The sequence below is a fragment of the Melanerpes formicivorus genome, unplaced genomic scaffold (assembly GCF_026170545.1).
Source record: "Melanerpes formicivorus ecotype bairdi unplaced genomic scaffold, bMelFor1.0.p_v2 SCAF_17, whole genome shotgun sequence".
Taxonomy (NCBI): Eukaryota; Metazoa; Chordata; class Aves; order Piciformes; family Picidae; genus Melanerpes; species Melanerpes formicivorus.
This window is the reverse complement of record NW_027142369.1, coordinates 12279431-12302713: the sequence shown is the minus strand read 5'-3', so window position 1 is coordinate 12302713 and position 23283 is coordinate 12279431. Positions and strand designations below refer to the sequence as shown.

Below are 23283 nucleotides of genomic sequence, written 5' to 3'. Positions count from 1 at the left end.
TGTTGCTCAGTGCTGTGCCAAAATGGCTTTTGAATGTCTTCAAGAACAGAGGTATTTTGGTACTGGGAATCTTTAAACCTGATATCATGTTTAATAGTTTATGAAAATTTGGTCCTTTTGGTTCTTTAGGTGTGAGTTTCCTCTGATTATGTACAGCATGAACACATAACACTGGATGGAATGGGTTGTAACAGCTGCTGTTTTACCTACCTCCAGGAGTTCAGCATGCCTTTTTTTACCAGCCTCTATTCTTTCATTAACTTTTCTGTTTACATCCTCTCCTCTGTGAGAAAGAGTTTTCTCTGCATTGCTAGGTGCAGTAGCTTCCACTGGAGCATTATTCTGGTGACAGGCATAAGCACAAATAAATTGAAATTGGAAGAAAAACAGTGGAGGGAGAGGTTCTACAAGACTAAGTAACTGGAAAACTCAATCGTACACCCAGTAACTTGAGGACTACGATCAAAGTGGGTCAGATAGAAGTCTGAGATCCTGACAAAATCCTAGGAGAGATGCATGAAAGCACATGAATACCTCTTAAAGTGCCTCTCTGTACTGAATATGGAGGAGTCTTAAAGTGATTAACCTCACTTAAGCACCTCTGTTATGTGTCTAAAACTAGTTAGTATAAATCTGGTTCAGATAATTTGGTTCATTTAACATAGCACATTGGAAGGGATAAGATTTCATGTTCATAAAAACCTAGGATTTGTAAACTACTGAAAGGACAGAAGATAAGAGATACAAAACTAGTCACATAGACTAGCTGTCTATGTGAAAATGCAGACTGGAAGTGAAAAAAAAAAAACCCAACCCTGGTCTTTAGTCATCAAAAGAGTAAGAGTTGGAATGACATCTTTATGAGAGTAAGTGGGAAAGTGACAATAGCTTTTTGGACTGAGCATAGAATCACAGAAACATAGAATGATCTGTGTTGGAAGGGACCTCCAAAGAACATCTAGTCCAACAGCCTCTGCAGTAAGCAGGGGCATCCTCAATTAGATCAGGTTGCCCAGACCCCTGCCAAACCGCACTACACAAGCCACAGATTTATTTTTTTTCATAGCACTTCTGTGCACAGGGCAAATCCATGCTTGCTTAGCTGTATCTGAGTAAAAGCAGATTTTCTCAGACATCACCATAAATGGGTAGTGGCTTGGTCCAGGACTTGATACCACAGTAAGGACTCCACAGTTACAACTCTTCATGAAGTTTCACATTCTGCACTGCTTCAGTGTCTTTCATTATTTGTACATTCATTGCATGGTGATAAGAAAATGCAGATTAAATGAGGGTAGTTGGCAGCTACAGCTCTTTGTTGTATGAAATTTCAGAGCAGCCTGCTAGTTTATTTTCTAAACCTGTTTAGATTCCCTTCCAGAATCACTTAAGCTACCTGAACTCCTAAGTAAACACTACTGAGACTGTTAACTATTGTTAAACATTGAAAGATTACCTACCACAGGCTGCCTTCAAGATTCTCAATTTCTTTCTCTAGGTTTCTCTTTTCCATCATATGATTTTCCAGAAATTCTAGTTTTCCACCCAACAAAACACATAATTTCCCCAATCTGCCAGGAGAGAAAAAAAGAAATAAATGAGATCCTTTGTCAGAAGCAAGAAAAGCCTTAGTCATAAAATCACAAGCTTAAAAAACTTGTATTCAAAAGCTGACAGGTAAAACCTACTCTGCCACCATCCTATTCCTTTTTATAGCCCAGTGTTGCTCTTCTTCCAGTACTTGTTCATATTTTTGGTGCATGGCTTTCTTTTCTAATTTAAGGGTTTGATTCAGGTATTCAGCATTGTGTAGATCTTCCTTAGTCTAGAAATGAGGACCACCTATGTTATTATTTCTGTTCCTGCTTCACCTTACAGTAGCCTTCTATTCTCTATATAGTGCCTTTAATCAAAAAATCTGAGAACTTTACAATGACTCAAGATTCACAGCATATATGCAATTTACATATATGGAGAACACACCAAGATTTCTGGAAGTTCATTTCCATTCTGCAACACTCTGCAACCACTCTGAAACAGCCTGCAATCTGTATGCTGCTTCCAGACACATAGCACCTTGCTCCAGCTGGAGGTAGTGATTTCCACTGCAAACCACCCCCTGCCCCTCTCAAACTTCTTTAATTTGGGGATGGCACAGCACTGGAACAGGCTGCCCAGAGTGGCTGGGGAGTCTCCTTCCCTGGAGAGATTCCAAACCTGCCTGAATGCAATCCCGTGAAACCTGATTTTAGGCAACTGCTTTAACAGTGAGGTTGGAATAGGTTATCCACAGAGGTTTCTCCCAGTCCTCACCATTCTCTGGTTCTGTGAGTGATAAAGTGGAAATGGGAAAGGCTTGACAATGAAGAAACTCTGGGTTAGTGGGCATATGATATCAGGATGGAAGGAAATGGGACGCATGACTCATGGTCGAAGGAGGCAAGGGCAGGAAGGTGGAAGAGAAAAAGAAAATAGGAAGATTAAGATGGGGGGCCCTGGCTTTTGCTGTTAGGAATGTGGTAGAAGAGCAATGTCAACATGACAGAGTTTTTAATGGGCAGAGATCTTGTCTGATATGAGCACTTCTGAAGGATAGGTTGTGAATAAAGCTTGGAAACCACTCCCTGACAGATGTGTGTAGTCTGCAAAATGACAATAATCTCTGGCAGCTGGTGTTCCTTCACAGACTCAGCAGATGATGTGCCACCACTGGTTTGATTTTCCACACACACAATACAAGTTACTAATAATGTAAAAAGCATGAAACAAGTCAGCAAGAATGATGATGAAAATTGTGTACTCAGCTTTCCAGACCAGAAGCCCAACCTCATCCTTGTTAACAAATCTCCTCACAATCCTCCTACATATATCTGTCTGCCCCACGTACAGTCCTTTCCAATCAACATCCTAGCCTCATAACCCTCTATTCTCTTGCATCCTAGCACACAAGACCACATGCTCAAGCTCATTGCAACTTTCAGTGACCCGTAAGTGCTTTAACATCATCCCCTGGCTCCAGCTGAGTAGTTGATCTTGCCCCTACCTCCAGCATGACCTCCAAAGCTCAAGTAGAATAGAGGGTAGAGGCTATGGGTCTGGGCACAGAGGCACAGGCAAATCACAGAACCTAGAACACCTCACATGTCACATTTTGTGCAGGCCTGTTCTCACGGAGTGTTTCAAAAAGACAAAGTCTAGCCAAAACTCTGAGCCAGAATAAAAACCTCTCTCTTACCTCTTCAAGTTCCTTATTGAAATCCCCCTTTTCCTGGGCAATTTTTGATTGTAAATGCAGTAACTCAGACTCAAGCTGAAGCCTATTAAACAAATCCAAACCAGATATATTTAGGAAGGTATTAACAATTAAAAAAAAATAGATTAATACAAAACTATGCATTTTTATTCTCAGGCCCCTGATGAATGTAAGCTACATCTACATACATATAAGTTTCATTACATTCAGGTGTCCTTACTCATTGTTTCACTCTAATACATTTGATGAGAATAAAGCTTTCAAAGAAGGTAAGGACATACAGAACTAGTGTGCTTTTTACTACTTAGAATACAAGCTAAAGAAGGCTGTGAGGAGAAGCAATATTTTCTACAAACAAATTGATAGCAAAATTACACAAGAAGAAAGAAGACAGGCTTTCAGGTACGTAAGTTCTACCAGCAACAGGTTGGCAGGTTAAAAAGGGAAAGCTTGAGCATAGGTCTATACTTCTTGCTTGCATGAATATTGTGTATTAATGTGTTTCACAGGATGCAGTCAGAACAAGGGATTCTCTCTTCCTTTTTCTATCTTCTGTACAAAAACAGGAGTCATGCAAGAACCATGACCCTACCTAAAGAGGTGTTTGCAGAGAGAAACCAGCGAGAGTAGAATAAAAAAACCTAAAAAAAAAACCCCCAACCCCAAACCCCAACAAACAAACAAAAACCAAACCACCAAAAAAACCCCAAAGATGGCCCAGCATCCTAGCACTCCTACAGCAAACAAATATGGAACCAGAAATCCATATTGACCAGGACTTGAGAGTATATGTCAAATGCTGTGAAGGCAAAAACACATTGACCAGATAGCCTCTGTAACTCAACTAATTTACTGATAAGACCAAATACTACAATAAGTTATGAAGGACAAACACTCTAAAACAAATGAAGACATTAATGACACTGAGCAGTTACAAAAATGCAGCACAGAAAGAACAGAAAGACAATGCTTCTGTTACCGTAGCCCACAGCTCTGTGGTCATCACCAGCTCCTAACTCTTTGGACCCTCAAAACGTGAGCATGGTCAACTTCCCTAGCACAAGTGTTTCTACAGAAGTTAGTGCTCAGGAAAGTAGAGATAAGCAATTTATAACTGCTTGCAGGATCAAGGGCCATGGCTGGATGCTGGCTGCAACTCATTTTTTACTGTAATTACATTGTTAATTAATGGCAACATTCATTTCATGAAGACACTAATGAATTAGTTCTGCCATCAAGAAAAATAGTAGAGCTCAGAGCAATAATTTTCCCCAACTCATATGTTCTACTTTGTGGAAGTTTTTGACTCAGCTTGTACGGTGAAATGAGTTCCAACAAGAAGTTTGGATCACCAGGAAGAGTCTCTGGTTTTTTGCCCATTACTTTGGCCATATAACCCTTCTAAAGGGCTATGGTGGAGCCAGAAGACAAGCAGCTGTGGAGCTGGCCTGGATAATGCTAAAGTGAGGATCTCCACCTTGAGCTCCATGGGTATAACATAGAAAAGCCCATAGAATGGCATTTGCATTATTGTGCTCATTCACATAATTTGTGATGGTTTGCATCTTGGATAACATACAGAAGGAGAAAACCTCTGTGCCATAGCAGAAGCATTCCAGCTGGTAGGATGGTGGTAGAATATGCAGGGAGTAATGACTGATTTTGCTACCATGCATATTGTTAGGACAACTGTATAGCTCTAGTTCAAAGGGCACTGTTTGAGAATATTTGTCTCCTGACACAAGTTACCATATGCCCACTGAAGGCAATACAAAGATTCCCATCATATAATTCACACCCTTTTTTTCAAATTTGATTGGCTCTTCTTAAATATTTGGGGAAAGTTCTCCTCAGAAAATGCAGGTTTAGCAAGAAGATTAGACTAAATTTCTGTTCTGACAATTTCCAGGTTATTTTCCAGTTCCTTGCTTTTTTCTTTCAGTTTTGCTACAATTTCCTCATTAAGTACAGCCTATAACAAATAGAGCAGATATGTCAAAACATGTGAATTCTCAAAAAAAGCAGATAATGAATCCATTTACTGCCACAGTTTGGTTTTTTGGTTGATTATGGGTTTTTTTATTTTGTTGTTTTTTTTTTTTAAGATTTCATAACATTTGCATGAGACTACTATTTTGTAGTCACTCTGAGACTTCACTGTCAAAATTACTACAGCCTGCAAATGAAGAACACTGAGAAAGCAGTGGCTAAGGCTGTATTTGTCACATCTAATCACTGAGAGAGTTCTAAATAATAAGGTAGGCTGATAATGAAAATAATACTGAAAAAACCAACATGAAATCTGTCATTTAAGGGAACCTCACTGCAGAGTTGGGTAGAGTTCTGGAGGTTTTTACTAATGCAGTATTCATTCAGACAGGAAGAACTCTTACTGGGAAGACAGCAGTGATTCTAACAGAAGTTGGTAAGGCTGAGGCAGAAAATCGTGTCTTACATCTCAGCTGGGCTCAACTCATCACAGAAGTGTTAGTTTTGTAGTGTGGTTGCTTTCAGTGGTGCTGAAGTAAGTCAGCAGGTGTTAAACTGAATGCGTATAGTTTGAGTCAACTTTGCAAGAAAGGCAGGCTACATTACTCGGTAAGTTCCCCTCACTTTAACCAATTATAAAACTGAATGTTCATCTTTGCACTAATGAACAAAACCAGTTTTGTATAGATCTTACCACTGATTTCAGACTTATCAAAGTCATGATTTTTCTTGGAAGTTTTTGGCTCTTGAGCACGAAGGGTTTCTTTACTCTCTCTTTTCTAAATTAAAAATAATAAATTAATTGAGAGATGCACTATGCATTGTTTAAAAATGTATAATAAAACCTATGAAGCCTTCCAAAATTAAATGAGGACAAAAAATCTATGCTGGAAGAAAATAGTTTTCTTTGAAAGCTACAGCTATGTGCCAAAGGACAATATTCTTGTTGGAAAAAGAAGCAATAATAAATCAATGTAACATGCAAATTAAGACACAATTGTCAAAATTTCAAGAGATTTTATTCTGGTGCAGGAACCTGATTATCCCATGTTTTCTACTAGAAAGTTTTCTTTTGATCTGATTGTCTGTTTTCTATGTTATCATTCAGAAGGACATGAAATACACACCACTGAAAGTAGGGCAGAATACAACATCAGCAAAACCTTATGCCAGAGCTGGCTGGAAAACATAGGTACCTTTATTTTAAGCAGTTTGCCTGAAGGGGTTGAATTCCCAGTACATGATTATTTATCCCACAGTCAGTAAGAAGCATCAATGCACACAGGACATTCTGAGACGTGCTGCTAGAAAACCAGTGTCATACACCATGGCAATTTTGATCTGTGCATGTTTATGTGTGTGCATATCTATGCATACAAACCATTCACGCATAAACAGATGTGTACAGAAGTCAAAAGAGTATGTGTTTGCCCAATGTCAAGAGAGTCACTTTTCTGTCTGTGCTGCTGTGGGCATAGGTTAGCTCCATATGAGAAAAAAAATTATTCCAGATGTTGTAATTTGCTAAGGTCATTTTGGTTTGGGCACTATCTGCAAACCCATGAAGTACATTTCAAAACCTTCACCTTTTTATCACATTCTTCTTTCTCTTTCTCAAGTTGATTCATTTTTTCATCTCTTTTTTCTTTCAATTCTGCTAAAGCTGCTTTCACCCTGATTATTTCTCCTTCTGTATCTCTTATTTTATCACAAGTTTTGATTAAGAGAGAATTTGTGTTAGCTTCATCGCCATCCTTACATTCAGTAAGTCCTCTTTTTCTTTATACTGTGCCACAAGCATTCTTGTTCCTTACTGGGAAAAACAAACAAACAAAAGATCTCAAAGATCTTTTCCAACCTGGTTAATTCTATTCTAGTCTAAAATTATATTTTCTCCCATTTGTCCAGGTCAAAATCCAGTTTAGATGTTTGTTGAAATGAACATTTGCCTATCTAATAGGAGCCAGCCTCTTCTCCCAAGTAACAAACAATAGGACAAGAGAAAAAGTTCTCAGGTTGTACCAAGGGAGGTTTAGGTTGGACATTAGGAAAAATTTCTTCCCCAAAAGGGTTCTCTAGTCCTAGAACAGGCTGCCCAGGGAAGTAGTGGAGTTCACATCCCTGGAGGAATTTAGAATTTGTATAGACGTGCAGAAGGTCTTGGTTTAGTGGCAACCTGGCGGTGGTTAAAGGTTGGACTCAATGATCTTAAAAGTTATCTTCCAACCCAAATGATTCCATAGTTATGCTAGCAGCTCAAACTACTCTAGCACTATACATACAATGGAGCATGACATGCAGTGGTATCCATGTAACACAAGAGGCTTCCTGTTCCAGTTGCTGCTTTCAGTTTCCAGGTTTGGGGTGTGGGTCAGGGGATGGGGGAGGTCTCTGACTTCTGCTGTTGCTTCAGTATTTTGCTGCACTTTTCTGCAAATAGGCTATGGTAACTGTGGATCATTATAATCTCATTAAACTATCTTTATCTCAACCCCGACGGGTTTTTTTGTGTGTGTGTGTTACTTTCCCTCCTATCTGCGAGTAGAGAGGGGAGCTTGTAAGAGCAGGCTGTGTTAACCCAGGACATAAACCTTGCATTCTGATGCTTTCAGTTATCTGTGTCATAACTTTGCCAAAGTTTTACTTTTACTGGCACAACTGTTTTCCACAGGTTTCATTAAAAATGGAAGGGATACTTGCAAGCACTGAAAGGATGAAGAAAGCAGGCTTCCCCTTAGAAACTGCATTGTGATCTATTTTTGAGCAGCTCTAGCAGCATGGCAGAAGGTGACAGCAACATGAAATCTGGCAAAGAGAAAACAAATATCTTCCAATTCTCTGTATCCTATTGGGATAACTCTTAAAGAAGAAGATGGATGTCTATCACAGTTACTGATTCAGAGTTCCTTCCACAGTTCTTTTTGTAACTGAAAACTATGATTTCTGTCTGTGCCTTAACATTAACTGTTGAAAGATAAAATTCTCTTTGCCAGTGTGAGAAGCAAAGCTGCAGACAGCTTTCCCTAGGCAAACTATTCTGAGCTACAGAGGGCAGACAGTAGCAAGCAGGCTCTGCTGTTCAAGAAACAGGGTCTTAAAAGCCAGGCTTGCTGTGCAGCAAGGAGTTGCCTAGGAACATTTGTGCTTAGCTGCAGGGGTGAGAACCAAGCACTGCTCACCATGTTTTGATAACATTTCAGTGCTCATCTTGCCAATATGGTTTCCCTTGTTCAGATGAGTACTTACCACAGTGCAGCATTCTCTCTTTCACAAAGGGTTTGCTTCTCCTCCAGTAATTCGATTTCATCAGTAATGCTTTTCTCTGCAGACAGCAGATGATGTATCTCAGCAGCACTGGATTCACGTGCAGCAGTAACAAGAGCTGGAAAATAAATATGAAACACACAGAAGCCATTTAGCTATAGAAAGGCATATATGAGATAATGCACTAAAGGACTGATCTATAATCACTAATAATATATGTATAACAATAATTCACTACCATTGGTGCTGTCCTCTGGTAAAGGATAACTGTGATTTTAAGACATTAACATCCCTGAAATCACATAATTTATTTCAGTAGTTTGGTCTTACCACTTTTCCCCTGAGTCATCTGCATTAATTGAGGCAAAAAGCCTGCTGCGCTCTCACAAAACAATTGCTCTTTTTCTTGCTATGTGTCTAAGAAATTCCCTAGACATAGAGTGAACTGATAAAACTTACTCCTTCTCCCAAGACAGTCTTCTATACAACCAGCTCTAGCAGACAGGGACAAGGAGGAGGATGACATGGCTTAAAATTCAGAAGCATTTCTCCCATGAGAGCTACCACTGTGCAAAATTGAAGAGCCTGAATGAAGAGGCACTGTGGATGCAGCTTCTCTGTGCCAGGGCGTTGTACTAGAGCATCTTTTCAGTTTCTTTTCAGAGAGAACAGTCACATTAGTGTACATCCACCCACGCAAAAACACTTCAGCAGCACAGAATGGGAGCAGCTAGTATAAACAACAGACTAACTGCATAGCAACCACGTGCTGAAGGCAGAGAGAAGGTGAGGGAAGAAACTGCCTGTAAGAAAGTAATCGACAAGCAGAGAACGTAGCTGGGGGAGGGGGGAGGAGAGGAGAAAAAAAACCCAACAAAAACAACAGGAAAGGTCTGGCTGCTGTTTCATGATGCACCTAAAGCTGATCTAACTGTGGTCTCCAAAAAGAGGAGTCCTGCTCTCCCTGGCCAACCTGCAACCTTGCTCTCCCTCCTTCTGTGCCACCACTAATATGAGTAGCCAGATAAACGTAAAATTCTGTGCTTCTCCCAAAAAGAAGAAATCCTAGATCAACTCCCTGACTACTTTGCTTTGTGACTAAAATGTAAATAGAAGGGTAGTGGTAGAATACGCTTTGGACATCTTAAAATCAAGTCATACCAGAGGCAGAAATAAATATAAATTTGTTTTCATCTGAATATCTACATTTGAGCGAAGACTTTATCCTCCCTTCATAGCCAGTGTGGGGAAAGAGGAATTTCCAGGTCATAGTTCTTCTAACTTGACTTGAAAAATCTCTTTTAGGGTGAGATACCTAGAAGGGCCTCTTTGTTTTCACTGTCTAAAAGAGACAGTTGATAAGCATTTGGTCAGATGAACATTACCCAAAAGTGATGTCACATCAGATGAGCATTATTATCCCTGCTTCACAAAGACGAAGCTTGCAGCGTACAGCCCTCAAGTGCTCCATCTCCAAGTGTTAGAGAAGGGCTTTGGCATGGCTGGGAACAGAACTGAATGCTGCAGTTCTCCAGTCATTCCTCTGGTGCTTGCACATGGTCTTCAGCAAACATACCTCTCATTTACACTCTTATGTGAGAATAATCCCTCCAAGTCCCATATATCATTTCTCTTACTTCATTAGTAAGTTATTATTGAAAACTGTTTACCTTTAGCAGTAAGATTTATTTTGTAGGATATTTCAAATTTTTTGAATGTATAGAAAATTCAGTTCCCTTGTGATTTTGTTGTTGTTGGTTTTGGTTTGTTTCATTTTGTTGGTGATGTTGTTTTTTCTTTTTTTTTTTTTTTTTTTTTAAATTCTGAAGTGAAGATTACTGTTTTTTTTTTTTTTTTTATGGTTTCCTCTTCCAGACATTTAAGGCTATGCCTTCAAATTTCTTCCTGACAGTTAAAAAAAATCCACAAGTGAGAATCAAGCAGTGTAGCAGTTTTAAAAGCACTTCTTCCTTACAAAACCTTTTTTTATTATTTTTTTCCCCAGCTAGGTATTTTCTATGCCTAGATATATCAGCCCCCTTGCTCATACTTGCTCTCTTTCCTCCTGTTGTTCACCCTTCAAAACAAGTTACTTGGTTTAGAGGTAGCTGAGCAAACATGTGTCTTCAGGAAGTGTTGGCTTTCTATTGTTAACAATCTTCAGAAAGCTGTTACCTACATCTCTGCTATAGAAGCTGTCCTGGCCAGGAAGGTCATCATAGTATCATAGTATCAGTCAGGGTTGGAAGGGACCACAAGGATCATCTAGTTCCAACCCCCCTGCCATGAGCAGGGACACTCCACACTAGATCAGGCTGGCCAGAGCCTCATCCAGCCTGGTCTTAAACACCCCCAGGGACGGGGCCTCGACCACCTCCCTGGACAACCCATTCCAGGGCTTCACCACTCTCATGGTGAAGAACCTCCTCCTCACATCTAGCCTGAATCTCCCCACCTCCAGCTTCATTCCATTCCCCCTAGTCCTATCACCACCTGAGATCTTGAGAAGTCCTTCCCCAGCCTTCCTGTAGGCCCCCTTCAGATACTGGAAGGCCACAATTAGGTCACCTCGGAGCCTTCTCTTCTGCATGGCTGTCAGCTTCTGCCATTGTACACAATTTAAACAACAGAAGAGCCACATTTCCCTGTGGCCTTAAACTATAGTGAATACTCAAGCTGGCCTTGAAACACAGTAGAAAGTCATATTCTGATGCATGGTTAATGGTATGAGAACAGCCTCTTGCAGAACAATTGTGGAGCAAGAGAAAATGCACTGAACTGATTGTGGGAGAAGCCCTCAAACAACTGGCCAGCAGGAGCAGGGAAGTCATTGTGCCCCTGTACTCAGTACTGGTTAGGCCACACCTTGAGTCCTGTGTCCAGTTCTGGGCCCCTCATTTTAAGAAGGACATTGAGACACTTGAACATGTCCAGAGAAGGGCAACAAGGCTGGGGAGAGGCCTTGAGCACAAGCCCTATGAGGAGAGGCTGAAGGGAAGAGGAGGCTCAGGGGAGACCTTATTACTGTCTACAACTACCTGAAGGGTGGTTGTAACCAGGAGGGAGTTGGTCTCTTCTCCCAGGCAACCAGCACCAGAACAAGGGGACACAGTCTCAAGCTGCGCCAGGGGAAGTTTAGGCTGGATGTTAGGAGAAAGTTCTTCACTGAGAGAGTCGTTAGCCATTGGAATGTGCTGCTCAGGGAGGTGGTGGAATCACCATCCCTGGAGGTGTTCAAGAGGGGATTAGACATGGCACTTGGTGCCATGGTTTAGTCATGAGGTCTGTGGTGACAGGTTGGACTTGATGTTCTTTGAGGTCTCTTCCAACCTTGGTGATTCTGTGATTTGTATGACCAATCATTGTAGATGTTTGATGAAGCCCCAACTAAATGTCTGCGAAAAGAAATCAGTTCTTAAATGGATGTTGGCTTTGGCATCACAATTTTTGCTTAAAAGCAATCCTATCTTTCAGCTTTGCTACTGGTTACAGTTACCAGCTGAGACACTGGAAAGAAAATATACTATTGAATTTTGCTGTCTACAGAGCAAATTCTATATGCATGCATATAAATAGCTCTCATTTCCTTGGGAGGATGAAATATTGAGAGGTGTAAAATAAATGTGTAAAATGTTTTAATTTCAGATGAATTACATCCTCAATTAGCTGAAGCAGTGAAAAAGAAAACAGCTTTATGACTTCAGCATGTTACATAAAACACTCATCTGATAGACTAATGCAGAGCCAGTCTGAAAGAGGTGATTTAGAAGGCTTCTAAAGGAGAAAAGAAAGTTTTACAAGACTTACACAAGTCTTGTAAATACATTATGGAGATACTTTTAAAATACATTCTGTTTGAAGTCATTCTGGTTTTAATGGCTTCAGAGCTCTTACAGGAAAAGTTAGCTACCTATGAACAGCCATCCTCAACCCGTGATTGCTGTAAAGTCTCACACAGCACAATTGTTTCTAGGCAAGACAAATTGCTAAAAAACCCCCAGACTTCCCTTTACACCTAGTCACAGTGCAAACCACCCATTTGCTGAACTCTGTACCCTCTTGCAGAATGCACTAACCTTAATGGGTGCATCCTAGCAGCAGCCCCAAGAGGGAAGCATTCTTTTTCTCCCTTGGACTGATGGCATTAAGGTTCTGCTGATATAAACAGCTCTACACAATCAGACCTTTCCCTTCAAGTGATTTTGTGATGCTCCTACTAAGCTGCTGTAGGTTCAGAGCTTACACTACCAGCACAAAAGCAAACTACAAAGACACAATAGAGTTGGAAGCAAAGCTCCAACCCTGACTCCCAGTTTACTCTGCTGAGCACAAACCCTTTTTTCTCTTTACTTTGACGGAAGCCAGGACAAGCCTCAAATTTCACTAGCCCCTGGCATAAACAAAATCTATGTTCCCCTGTTAAAGCACCAGCAGGTGAGCTAAGGCTTGAATCAGCTGTGTGATCCCACCAGGCAAGGTTTAGGCTAGATGTTAGGAAGAAGTTCTTCATAGAAAGAGTGATTTGACATTGGAATGGGCTACCCAGGGAGGTGATGGAGTCACCATCACTGGAGGTGCTTAGGAAGAGACTGAATGGGGTGCTTGGTGCCATGGTTTAATTGTTTAGATAGTGTTGGATGATAGGTTGGACTTGATGATCTCAAAGGTCTCTTCCAACCTGGTTAATTCTATTCTAGTCTAGTCTAGTCTATGCAAGTCAGTTTGTTCTATTATCACCAAACTTCTGTGAGCAGCTGCTTACAAGCACACGCTAACCTCACTCCAGATTGCCTGTCTCTCTCTTAAGGTAGAATACAACTCTCACAAGATAATGCCTCTAATAGTACAACCATAAAGGATTAATTTCATGGTTACCAACTAAATCCCATGCATTTGAAACTAAATATTGGATTTTTCTTACCAGACTCTTACTAGCAGCAATAGTCTCTTCGAGGCACTGCATAATTTCCCAAGTGAATGCAGCGTCTTAATTTTTCAAGCGTTTCTCTAAATGAAAAATACAGTGAAATTAAAATGTATCATTTTAAAGCTTCAAGTAGTGCTCTATTGTTCTGCAAGAGTTATTCTGAAAAAGGAGGTTTTATTTCTTAATTATTTGCTAAATCTATTTTCCCTTATTCTAAAGTAGGTCAGCATCTTTCACACTCCTCCTCCTGGTGCACTGAAAAGGTAAATACATAAGTAGAATATGAAGTCCATAGGACCAGGTAAAATTTTCAGTCACAAAATGCTTCCAACTTCAATTCTGCAGAATTAATCTTTTAAAGGAGTCATTGAGAAAAGTTTACAGAAGTTATTATAATGAAGTAAAAGCTTTGGATCAAAATAATTTCCCTTTAAGCAGGTTGTAGTTAATCTTCAGAAATTTTCCAAGTAGTCATGGCTTCATTATGCCTCTTTCCAACTAAAAATACTAATCCAGATCCATCAAAGCCTGAAGTGAGATTTATATTACTCCAAAATCTACTCTTTGTATTGTTAAATTTAATTTAGCTTGAGCTGGAATAATAATTGCAAGGATTTGAATTAATCCAAAAGATGACTTTACCTGTTATAGTGGCATGAAATTTTTTTGTACTCTGCTTTTGTGGCAGAAACTAAAGCCTCATAGGAGAGGGGGAAAGTTGTAATCCATGAAGCATGCAGCCAGGTGATGTGAGAGCTCTGTTTTTAATTTAACTTACTAACTTGCTTGAAAACCAGCAACTGTCCCATTTCACTAGGATCTTTATCTGGAGCTGGTGGGAACAATGGCCAGCAACAGCCACTACCTCTGCCCTCTGTGCCCCTCTTCAGGCCTGGTGATGACCACCCATCAGCATGGCATTTTCTGTGGGCTATCAGCAGGAGAGATGTCAGCAAACCAGCCTATATATGCGTCAAACAGCAGAGTGGGTGGTGTTAGAGCAGAATTTGCCCCAGCTTTACCAATTAGCAGTAATTCCAGACAATTCTTTCTAATGATAGCAGTCTTTCCACCACCTTAAAGTCAACAGTACTATGAGGTATTTTCCTCAGAAACATAACAGAATTAAAGACATATAGTGCACAAATGAAAAAATCCATATAAAAATATATTTTAAGTTCTACTTGTGAAGACTTTTTCCAGTTCTTTAGGTGTTCTCTCCTCAGGACCCCCCTTGATTTCTTTTTATCTACATGATTTTCTCTCCTCATTTGCTCATTCAAAATGTCTATTTCTTAGATGAAACATCTCCTTCAGAAAAAAAAAAATAAATAATTGAGATAAAGCATTCATGTTTAATTTCCCTCTACACCCATTACTAAACCAAAACTAAATGCCAGATGTAAGCTAACACTAGTGAATTAAAAACTTCCAAAATACAGAGTTCTTCTTAAAAAAAAGAAAAAAATGGCTCCATTTTTTCCCACATGCTGCTCCAAAGTTCAGCCAGCCTTTCATCCCATCCTCTTCAATGACAAAGTTCTTCTCCTACACAAACCTTTAAGCCTTTAAAAAATTCAATGTGATGTTAAAAAAAAATGTCAGATACCCATTTTCCACGTTTCTTGGCCTCTTATTCAGTGCCACAAGCACATGCTTCTGGCTTCAGAGCAGCATCACCTCATTGTCCCTGTACAGCAGAACATTACTTGCATACCGCATCATCAAAAGCTACAGTTGCTGCTTTGTCCCACCTTTGTCCCTCCTCACACTCCTGTCTCCTTTGGGCATGGAATGAACTATAGCCTGACAGTCTCCAGGAGGATAGAGCACCAAGATCATGGACATTTATTGTTCAAGTGCTTCCACTTGATCTTACACTACAGCTTATTCCACTCTGAGCCATTTGTCTCAGCTGTGTATACCTTTTTCTGACCTCTAGGTCTTACCTCTTTGGGGGACACTATAAATTCACAGCTTTGAAACCAAGTTGTTGAGATAATGTCCTGCAACTGTTCTCAAAGGCAACACTGAAACTCAGGCCCTAATTCCGTACAGTCCTTGTCTGATAGCTGAGGCTTCCAGAAGTGAGTATTTTGTGGTATACATCTATAACCATAAGCTGTGCTCAGTCCTTTTTATTTATAAGACACCAGTTTTGTTAGACAAGAATAACTTTCCATTACAGTTAAACAGATTTGACAGTGATGGAAAGATTTGAGTGTTCTGAAATTGAAAAATTTCAAATGATAACCAGAGGCAGTGTCCCCCAGCATAGAATCCATCCCTCGAGACTCCTCAGCTATAATACCCATCTACCTCTAGTTTTCAAAGAGGAGTATTTTATGAAATGTATCTCCTGGCACTGATTTCATTTGGTTTCTTTCCTCTGGCTAACTTTATTACTCATAGTGCAATTTCCTTGCTAACACTTGAAGTAATCCTTCTCTCATGTGATGATTAATCTTTCCTTCTAAAGCAAATTTATTCTGTTTTTAGTCATTACTTCATCTCCTTCACAAAGGCCTTCGCACCAAGTCACTACTTGCTGAATTGCTCCAGTTCTGCATCTCTGTAATCCATCCCGCTACCCTGAAAGCTGGCTGTATTTCTTACAAGACACACTGTGATAAATGTGATTCTATTGGTTACATTAATCTTCCAAGAAGGCCAAATAGCTCCATAAGCAGGTTCTTGTCTGATACAGCACAGGGGGAAAAAAAATTAACATTCAAGACAATTCAATGGCTTCTAACCTTTCAAGACATGAATGGAAAGAATTTGTGCTTTGAGCATATTTAAAATTTCCTTCTGATTTCACATACCATGTCACATGCTCATTTCAGAGGCTGAGGGGACCACAAGCATCTGCCTCACACCACCTGTCACAGAGCCTGAACCACCATGCAAAGTGCATTTGCTTTCTGATATGCCACCTGCTTTGTAGTGGAAGGAGAATTATGCTCAATGCTGCCCTGCATTGTCAACGCTGGTAAACAGCAAGGAGGTTGTGTTACAGGTAGAGACTGCAGCTGTCCATGACAACTCTTCTTTAAAGCAGAATTTCCAGAAATAAAATGTAGCAGAAAGGCTTGAAGAGGAAAAACCCTAGACATCTTCACATGTGCTTGCCAAAAATCTTGGGAGTCCCACAGAGGAACCAGATGGCCCCATATGTGATGATAAAACCAAAAGGACAAGGAGGAAATGCATTAATAACCATAGTAGCCAGCCCGTTTAGAAACACATGACCTACATACAGCCCTTCCCTGCCAAACACTTGGAGTGGCTCTTCCCTTTGGATTTTATATCTTCTGCATTAACCCAAACAAACCAGGCTGCAGGTAAACAGGAGAAGACCACTGCAGCCATGGGGATAACCTTAAACACATTTTCTTAGGCAGACACTTAAAATGGCAGATGATGCTAAGGCAAAATAATACCCATTTTCCCCATCAAGCCGTGGCTCCACACAGCAGAATATGTGCAATAGAAGGTTTGGGTCTTTCCTTGCTTCTGCCTGCCTGAGGCTGGAGGGACATTGCTACTAGTGAGACCAGCACCAGGGCAGGAGGCAACATGGCAGCCCCCTAAGCCCTGCACACACCCACTCAGGCTCTGCAGGTGGCTGAGGGTGTCTGGTGCCACTGCAGAGGACAAGCGTGCTGTGGTGGGAAGGCCAGGGCACAACATAGTGGCCAGGCTAGACCTTGTTGTTGCCAGGCAAACAGGTTCTGAGGTCCTAAGGCCATGCTTCATCTTCTCATCCTGGGGCAGGCGGGCAGACCTTCCAAGGGCTCAGACCTTCCAAGGCTTCATGGTCTGCAGCCCCAGTAGACCTCCCAGGATTATGAAAGGGTCTAGCCATCGACCCAGCCTCCCAGAGGTGCCGATGAAGAGATCGTGACATGTACAGTCACCCAAGAGAGGCCTCAGGCAGGAGAAGACCTTACCACCATCCCCACATGGCATCCATGGGCACAATGGATGGTTTGTTGTTCCTGCAGAAGTAATTTTTGGGGAGCAGATGACTGATCAGGAATTTTCTTCATTTTTGCAACCTCTATACTTCTGGTTTGAGGCCTTCCTCTGTCATGGACAATGAATCACATCAAGATTAGACCAAAATATTACAGTATACCTAAAAGTCTTGGCCAGCATATTAAATGGTCTTCTCAGAAAACACAGGGCATACAGTAGTTTCATGTCCTAGTCATTAAACTTGGAGACCATGCTGGCATCCCAACCTTTCAAGCCATGCACATTTAGAAAATCTTAATAATAAAGCTTAGATTCCTTACTGGCTTTTCCAAGCCTGCAGGCTGCAGCTGAGTTGCCTTTTGAATTTTTCCCATGGATCATTTTAAAGGCAGTCACCAATGTTTTACATTTGTCATTGTAAGAATAGGAGCTCTAAGAATAAATATCCTCTGCTCAAAATTTAAGATAAAATATTGATTGTTTCTGTGTGAACTAAGCTCATAGAGACAAATACTCAGAAAGATAATTTCTTTTTAATTGTCTAAAACCAAACCTAATAAAATGTTCTGCAACTTTCCTCTGGAGACAAGCAGCTTGTCAGGTGATGGTCCCTTTCCTTCCTACATATTCATGGCTGCTGCACCATGCCCAACTATTTCTAGAGACCTTCTTCCTCCACAATCAGCACTGATTTATGGCTCAGCAAGGGACAATCAGCAAAGGTGGTGCCATCCTTCACCTCTGGCACTCTGAGAAATTGCTTTGAAAATTGAACTGTGCCAAGAAGAGCAATGTGTTAAATGATCTGCTGTTAATCCTGTGTGCTGAGTACATGGAAAGGACCTGATGCCATTTGAGACGAACATCCTCCTCCCCTTCTCCTGGTGTATACAGGAGATGGGAGGGAATCATTGTCTGCTGACTTGTAGACTGTAGAAATGCTTTTCTGCAGTTTGAATATGCAAAGTATCTCCACATCTTCATTTCACCATTATCTAGGTGAATATAGTAATTCCTGAGCTAGTGGAAGTCCTGCTCATAGACCTGAACTAGTAAAAGACTTATTCTAACTGGCTTAGCAGGGCATCTAATTTGGTAACTACAAGATAATGTTTTGCAAGGAAGAAAGGAAGGGTCCTCTTTTCCTGAAGATCTTTTTAACTTTTAAGCAGAGGTCAGGTGTTGATGAATTCAGCAGTTGCAGAGTGCAGGCAGTTTAGTCCCTGACTGAAATTCAGGCACCTCTGGGTCAAGTAAACAAATTGATTTCTATACTACCATAGTACTGAGGGCAAGTTCTCAATTCTCTTGGTGAACGCAGGCCCTCAAATTATACTTTAGGAAAAACCACAGGTTGTTTCCTTGTCAAGTAATTAAGCATTTCTGCGTAGAAAATGGACCCATTCTTCCTTCATTGTGTTGTTTTTGTTTTAAAAATATTATAGTCCCCCTGTTGAGGTGGTACAGATAGCTTTGTAAAAAGGTATCAGCAAAATTACAGATTTTAATGGGAAAATAGTAGTATTCTTTCTTGTCAAATATATTTTTCCCTGCCAAAACAGTCTCAAAATCAGAACTTCTGATGTGAATTTTTTTTTCCCCAGCAGATATTTCAACACAAGGCTTCCCTAGAACTTAAAACACTTCTGCAGATTTGCAAAGGAGTTCAGGCCCTTTAACAGAGTATCTCTAGTGGCTCTTACAGATAAGTTCTACCACAAGGCTATCCCCTCTCCTAGAGACATGCTTTTTCAGTTGCCATCATGCTACCTGTGCAAGTCCAATACAACCTTATCTGTGGACTTTGCTCTCACACTCCTGTCAAAGAGGAGGACAGTAAATATAGCACAGATATATAAATTGCACACACGAGCAAAGGATAGGTCATAACATAAAATGTTACCACTGCAGCAGGGCATTTAAGCTAAGAAATGCTTTGACTTCTAGCTCTGAAATAAATTTAGATACTTCATTGTTCACTAAATGGGAACAGTCAAATCTCTGCCCAGCTTTAAAGTGAGAGTAGCTGGGCAATGCAGTATCAGGGAGGGAGAGCTAGGCCTTCTCTCACCACCACACTAGGATATTAGGTCTGAGTAAACAGGGGTAGTTTTGCCTGGGGAAAATGGCTTTCTCCTTCCTTTTAATAAAACTCAGCACCTGATTATGAATGAAGCAAATGAATGTTCAATGAGAATGACAACTTACATCTCTGATAAATCATCTGCTTCCTGTCAAGTTTATTAGAGTAAAAACCAAGAAGGGAATTCCAGTAAATTCCATCCCCCCTCTATTTGCTTATGTCAGAAAAAAAAAACCCAACAAAACAAAGCCAGCAAAACCTTTAGATCTATTTGCACTCCTTCCTATTAACCTATCCATCACAACCTGAATTTAATGGAACTGGAACAGGTTGCCCAGGGAAGTGGTGGAAGCCCCATCCCTAGAGGTTTTTAAAGCCAGGTTAGATGTGGCTCTGGGCAACCTGATCTAGTCTGAGGGGTCCCTGCCCATGGCAGGGGGGTTGGAACAAGATGATCCTTGTGGTCCCTTCCAAGTCTAACAATTCTATGATTCTATAATCTGGTTACTCTTTTCCCTGAATACAAAACTATGTCACAGCAAAAATTCCTAGAGGGAAATATGGATCAGACTTTCTTTATAGCATCTTCTTAACTCCCAGGAAACAAGACTGCAAGTATCTGCAAGAACTAATAAGCCTTTAAAACTTTGTCAGAAATCTAATGATAGCCTCACTCATGCCTGGATGTCTTTGATGAGCCTGGAATGCATTTCTAAGGATCACAAATATTCAGTATTCCTAAGGTTGGAAGGGACCCCAAAGACCATTGAGTCCAACCTGTCACCACAGCCCTCATGACTAGAGTAAGGAGGACACTACTGCCCACTGCAGGCTTGAACTCACGATCTTCCCATTAAGGGTCTGATGTGCTACCAACTGAGCCACCTGAGGGGGTTTTAAATAGCACGCGCCCAACTTGGAGCTCGAACCCACGACCCTGAGATTAAGAGTCTCATGCTCTACTGACTGAGCTAGCTGGGCATTATTGCTAGTTAATAATAAATCTTTTCTTCTCAAAACCAATTGTCCAATTTTGAGTTCACATGATCTGGAGAGAGCTGCTCTGACACAGTAGATCACAGAATCACAGAATACTTTGGGTTGGAAGGGGCCTTTTAAAGGTCATTGACCTTTAGTCCAATCCCCTGTGCAGTGAGCTGGGACATCTTCAGCTAGATCAGGTTGCCCCATCCAACCTGACTTCAGACATTTCCAGAGATGAGGCATCTACCACCTCTCTGGACAACCCATTTCACCATCCTCATTGTGATTTACTTGTCCATATCAGCTGGTCATCTGTAATACTGTCTTCCTGATAAATAAACACAGAGACTCTCTAATGGTTAATGCACTAGTGTAATAATCACTGGAAAGAAAGAGAAAGAGAAAGAGAAAGAGAAAGAGAAAGAGAAAGAGAAAGAGAAAGAGAAAGAGAAAGAGAAAGAGAAAGAGAAAGAGAAAGAGAAAGAGAAAGAGAAAGAGAAAGAGAAAGAGAAAGAGAAAGAGAAAGAGAAAGAGAAAGAGAAAGAAAGAGAAAGAGGAGAAAGGAAAGGGAAAGGGAAAGGGAAAGGGAAAGGGGGAAAAGAAAAAGAAAAAGAAAAAGAAAAAGAAAAAGAAAAAGAAAAAGAGAAAAAGAAAAAGAAAAGAGAGAAAAAGAAAAAGAAAAAGAAAAAAGAAAAAAGAAAAAAGAAAAAGAAAAAGAAAAAGAAAAAGAAAAAGAAAAAGAAAAAGAAAAAGAAAAAGAAAAAGAAAAAGAAAAAGAAAAAGGAAAAGAAAAAGGAAAAGAAAAAGGAAAAGAAAAAGGAAAAGGAAAAGGAAAAGGAAAAGGAAAAGAAAAAGGAAAAGAAAAAAGAAAAAGAAAAAGAAAAAGGAAAAGAAAAAAGAAAAAGAAAAAGAAAAAGAAAAAGAAAAAGAAAAAGAAAAAGAAAAAGAAAAAGAAAAAAAAAAGGAAAAAAAAAGAAAAAAGAAAAAGGAAAAGAAAAAAGAAAAAAAATAAAAAAGAAAAAGTGATTTCCTTCAATCACTTCCTGCAAACTCACTTCCAGGCATGTGACCATGTAGCAGCTTCTCTGCCTGATTTGTTTCACAAAACTTAAGTTATGATACCAGAGCTCAACTTGCAAAACAGAGCATTTCACTCTAGGAAGAAGATTTACTCAGGTCTCTTGTGACTGGATAGCTGTAGGAGTACCTCTGGATAAACAGCACTAGGAACAATGTTTTCTTTTCATTTGCACTATTGGTATAGTGTGTGAGTCATAGACTTGTGATTGCTTAGGGAAAGTGGGCAAGATTAAACACTTAAGAGAGGATCTTGGTTATATATTGATAGCAGAATTAAAATTGAAGCATGTTTCTGAAAGTCTGGCATTCAAAAGTGACACTGCTAGTATCAGATTTTTATACTCCTTATGTTGTTTTTTTGTTTGTCTTTTTTCTAAGCTGACATGGAATCTTGGAGTGTACTTTTTGATTGTTTTGCTTTCTGTAGTTCATCACAGGTCCATATTCCAGCTACCAAAAGTTGCCAATTGCCTAGATTTTGAGAGAATAGAGAGATGAGGAAGATTTCCATGGTTTCAGAATTTCTAATTAGAAGTACAAGAAGTGCTTCCTCAAATGAGCTCTAAGAAGGTTATAGCCCCACCTCTTCCTAATTAAGTGCTGCAGATTTTCTGATAACTGATAAGTTAAGATGATGTTCTGCTGGTAACTGTTCAGAAATTGTTTCAAGTGTGCCAAAGGTGAAACTTTCTCACTCAGTGTAACTGGTTAATAATCACATGGATGGTGTTTTCTCCAAGCCAGCATCTGTGGAATAGGGAGAAATTCAATCAGGCCTCATGCTTAACTTGGCAAATTAAGACTATTTTGTGTAAAGATATCTGCTGTTCATGTTACTCCACAGCCTGGATGTCATATTGCTGGGGTGTTGGTTGATTTCTTTTTTAAGTCACATCTATACATTATTATAGACATTTTTGGACCGATCTGAGATGTTTTACATCACCTTAGTCAAATTAGGAGGCTATACAAAAGAAATTAAAATGTAATTAATACTCTTTTTATAGCTCTTTCACAAAAGGAAATACATACAAAGAGGCCTTACTGTGAATGACAGCTCCCCTGGACTGAATTATTTTTTTCAACTTAAACAAAAAGAGCCAGGAGGAGGCATAAATTGCAACCCTGAAGCTGAATCACTTCAATATTCATTGAAAATGAGAAGAGGGCCTGATGTGCAGACAGGAGGGAAAACCTCAGAAAATGTGTCAGCACAGGGCTACTTTGCCTTTTGGTTTTCCTAGACTGCTTCTGCAGCTCTATCCCATCCTCTTAGTTTGATCTTGGTCCCTTCAGCATCTCACAGCATTTTGGCTGAGGCAGAGCAGGCATGAAAGGGAAGATGAGAACTTGGGCAAAGCAGAGATGAGCACATCCCATTGAGTGGGGACTGCTAGACAGAATTGTGTCCCCATTTACTTGCCTACCCATGTAACTTCACCTTGCTTTGCACACACATGCCGTGATATCCTTTAAATTATAAATCTGGCATACTTGTAGATTTAGTTCTAGGGGAGATGCAGGGGTGGTGAAGATAGCTGGACTTGCAGCAGGTTCAGGGGGCTGAGGACTAGTTATTTCTAATTATACAGAGTTCATCCTCCCCCGTTAGGAGATATCCATACAAAGAAGAAGAAGGTAGAGTTGTTGAAGTGACAAATCAGACATCTGATTCAGTAGCCTGCAGCTGCTTGGATTAGAAGAGAGCACCAACAGATGTTG

At 40.2% G+C, this 23283-nt stretch overlaps 1 long non-coding RNA gene and 1 other non-coding gene across 2 annotated transcripts; both read right to left on the bottom strand.

Annotated features, from left to right (window-relative positions):
- Positions 1-1466: 1466 nt before the first annotated feature.
- On the bottom strand, positions 1467-8557 carry LOC137446515 (uncharacterized). The gene is made up of 4 exons (XR_010988667.1): positions 8489-8557; positions 5937-6021; positions 3236-3317; positions 1467-1571 (listed from the first exon to the last, which is right to left on the bottom strand). It is a non-coding gene; the product is annotated as an uncharacterized lncRNA (long non-coding RNA).
- An 11848-nt stretch (positions 8558-20405) lies between these two features.
- On the bottom strand, positions 20406-20478 carry TRNAK-CUU (transfer RNA lysine (anticodon CUU)). The gene has a single exon. It is a non-coding gene; the product is annotated as a tRNA-Lys (tRNA).
- Positions 20479-23283: the final 2805 nt, after the last annotated feature.